General features: G+C 35.9%; 1 protein-coding gene across 1 annotated transcript in view; it reads right to left on the reverse strand.

Annotated features, from left to right (window-relative positions):
- The window catches only part of LOC106468564 (glutamate receptor 1-like), a 33,731-nt gene that overhangs the window by 29,961 nt on the left and 1,146 nt on the right, over positions 1 to 2,624 (reverse strand). The gene's annotated exons all lie outside the window — the stretch shown is intronic.

Raw genomic sequence — 2,624 nt, forward strand, 5'->3', positions numbered from 1 at the left:
GTCTTTTCTTTATCAGGGGAAACGGAAAATGACCAAGTAAAATGAAGTATGAAAATATGTGGAGTGACGTCACGGTAGACCACCATGACAATCTAAAAGGGTTGTCGGCAGTGTGAAACAAGAATACGAGATACAGAAAGGTTGTGGAGTGACGTCACGGTAGACCACCATGACAATCTAGAAGGGTTGTCGGCAGTGTGAAACAAGAATACGAGATACAGAAAGGTTGTGGAGTGACGTCACGGTAGACCACCATGACAATCTAGAAGGGTTGTCAGCAGTGTGAAACAAGAATATGAGATACAGAATTAAATTAAAATCCCATGAGTTAAATAGCGTTGTTCTTTCGTTGGGCTATTTTAAATTATTTTTTAGTGGCAATAATTCAAGTCCAGTCTGCAAATTAGTTTGTTATTTCTCAACTTTTCTTCACTTGTACACAGTTGTAACTTGTAGTCCTAAGTTTACAAATGACGTTTCAACGAAAATACCTCACTAATGGTACTTTGACTAAAGTAGAAATAAATTTGCTTGCACAGTTTCACAGCTATTCAGTCGAGTAACTGAATATCCACTATATACAACACTGATCCAAATACTTGTCACTTCTTTGAACAGACTGAAAAAACTGTTATTTAATGCTTCATTGATTCTCGTATTTATAATCTACTCTCGTCTCACGATACTCCTGCATTACTAAATCCTTAACCTCAAACTTAAAACATTTTATGTATTATAGGCCTACTTGTACAATATCTCCGATCTTAACATTATGCCTCCCCTAGCTAATATCTAAATTAAAGCATTGAAAATATAGCTAACAACAGTATTGAAATATCTAAAGTTTATACCATTTCTATTAGCAGGTGTCTGTTCTCGAACAGACTACACAAAACTCCAGGGTTTAAATCCTTCCTATGTAAATGTCCATCCTCGAATATAACGGACCGTACTATACAACAAGGTTTATATCCGTCCCAAGTAAGACTAAGAGGCAGTCCGTGAATATAAAAAACTGTATTAAACACCAAGGTTTACACCTTTCCTAAGTAAATGTCCGTCCTCGAATATGACAGACCGTACTATACAACAAGGTTTACACCCTTTCTAAGTAGGGGATAGTCGTTGAATGTAGCATACCTTACTAAACACCAAGGTTTACACCCTTCCTAAGTAAATGTCCGTTCTTAATATACACAAAATATACTAAACTCCTGAAGGTTTTTGCAACGACGTTGAAATGGGCATCGAATCGTTCTTTTTTGTGATCCCGATATTATACTTGCTTAAAAGTTCTATGGTTTAAAGAAAAAAATTAATGTACTCTCCAAAACATTGAATATATTATATCTTAAACTTTTTAAAAACTAAAATTAACAGAATGTCATTGAATTCGTTACGTCGCGAAAGTTGCTCTAGAATTTCCAGTGTTTTTCATCCTCCCACCAATTTTTTATAGTACTTATTCACTGCAACTGGGTCCACGAATTTGTTAGTTACAAGATTCTTAATAACATGAGTCAAACCAAAAATATCATAGATATTGGAGTTTATATAAATCAGACAATTAGTTTTTTCATCGTTTTTCTTTTTGTCGGTTTTTACGCGGAGTGTTATAACAGACAAAAACATAAAATTACTCTCAAAATGCAATATGTGGGCATCACCAGTGAAACAAGTCGGTTTGTAAGATAAATAACACAGACTTACCTATATGTGGACATCACCACCAGTGAAAGAAGTCGGTTTGTAAGATAAATAACACAGACTTACCTATATGTGGACATCACCACCAATGAAACAAGTCGGTTTGTAAGATAAATAACACAGACTTACCTATATGTGGACATCACCACCAGTGACAGAAGTCGGTTTGGATGATAAATAACACAGACTTACCTATATGTGGACATCACCACCAGTGAAAGAAATCGGTTTGTAAGATAAATAACACAGACTTACCTATATGTGGACATCACCAGCAGTGAAAGAAGTCGGTTTGTAAGATAAATAACATAGACTTACCTATATATGGACATCACCAGCAGTGAAAGAAGTCGGTTTGGAGGATAAATAACACAGACTTACCTATATGTGGACATCACCACCAGTGAAAGAAATCGGTTTGTAAGATAAATAACACAGACCTACTTATATGTGGACCTCAACAGTAGTGAAAGAAGTCGGTTTGGAGGATAAATAACACAGACTTACCTATATGTGGACATCACCACCAGTGACAGAAGTCGGTTTGGATGATAAATAACACAGACTTACCTATATGTGGACATCACCACCAGTGAAAGAAATCGGTTTGTAAGATAAATAACACAGACTTACCTATATGTGGACATCACCACCAATGAAACAAGTCGGTTTGTAAGATAAATAACATAGACTTACCTATATGTGGACATCACCAGCAGTGAAAGAAGTCGGTTTGGAGGATTATTAACACAGACTTACTTATATGTGGACATCACCACCAGTGAAAGAAATCGGTTTGTAAGATAAATAACACAGACCTACTTATATGTGGACCTCAACAGTAGTGAAAGAAGTCGGTTTGGAGGATAAATAACACAGACTTACCTATATGTGGACATCACCTCCAGTGAAAGAAA

Source organism: Limulus polyphemus, unplaced genomic scaffold, assembly GCF_000517525.1.
Source record: "Limulus polyphemus unplaced genomic scaffold, Limulus_polyphemus-2.1.2 Scaffold3054, whole genome shotgun sequence".
Taxonomy (NCBI): Eukaryota; Metazoa; Arthropoda; class Merostomata; order Xiphosura; family Limulidae; genus Limulus; species Limulus polyphemus.